Source organism: Lipotes vexillifer, unplaced genomic scaffold, assembly GCF_000442215.2.
Source record: "Lipotes vexillifer unplaced genomic scaffold, Lipotes_vexillifer_v1.1 scaffold743, whole genome shotgun sequence".
NCBI lineage: Eukaryota > Metazoa > Chordata > Mammalia > Artiodactyla > Lipotidae > Lipotes > Lipotes vexillifer.
In genome coordinates, this window is record NW_006779070.1 from 1,568,839 (window position 1) to 1,569,618 (window position 780).

Below are 780 nucleotides of genomic sequence, written 5' to 3' on the forward strand. Positions count from 1 at the left end.
TACACATATACTAAAACATTACTCATTTTTTATTTGAAATTCAAATGTAACCATGTATCCTATATTTTTATTTACTAAATAAATAGCAGTAGTGGTTGCTTGTAACACTGTGCTGAGGATTCTGAGGCCAAGTTTAGTCTCATTGGAAAAGAGTATGGTTATTGACGAATGATGTCTGCTATGTATGTGGAAGTAGAGAGAGGAAGCATGAATGCCATGTATATACCATCCCTGGTTTAGACATGTTTAGAAATGTTTTTCTTCTGCATCCACAGGTAATGCAATGTATTTTAAAAATAGTGTGAATAATGGTAGCTGCCATTTATTGAGTCCCTTTAACTAAGAGCCTTATATATGTCTTATATATATAATTGAATCCTCATGACAATATTTTATCGGCTGTATTTCACAAGTGAGACTCAGAGAAGTTAAAACTTTCACAGACAGCATAAATGCCAGAGCTGGTATTCAAACCCATGTCTATATGACACTGAAGTTCATGCTTTTTCCAATTCATCATTCTGCAGGAGGCAAATATTGTCCTAACAGCATATATGAGGAAGTCATCTTAAAATACTATTCTGCAAATTGCTATATAAACACTTATAAATCCAGTTCTTGGCCCAAAATGGTAAACTGTCCTTTCACGACAAAGAGCAGCAGTATTCAACAACAAATTGGAGCCTCGTATGAGACAGTGTTTTGGCAAACAGATTTCAACAGTTGACACCAGAGGACTGCCAATAGTGAAAACTGATTTCAGGCTATAAATGACTATGT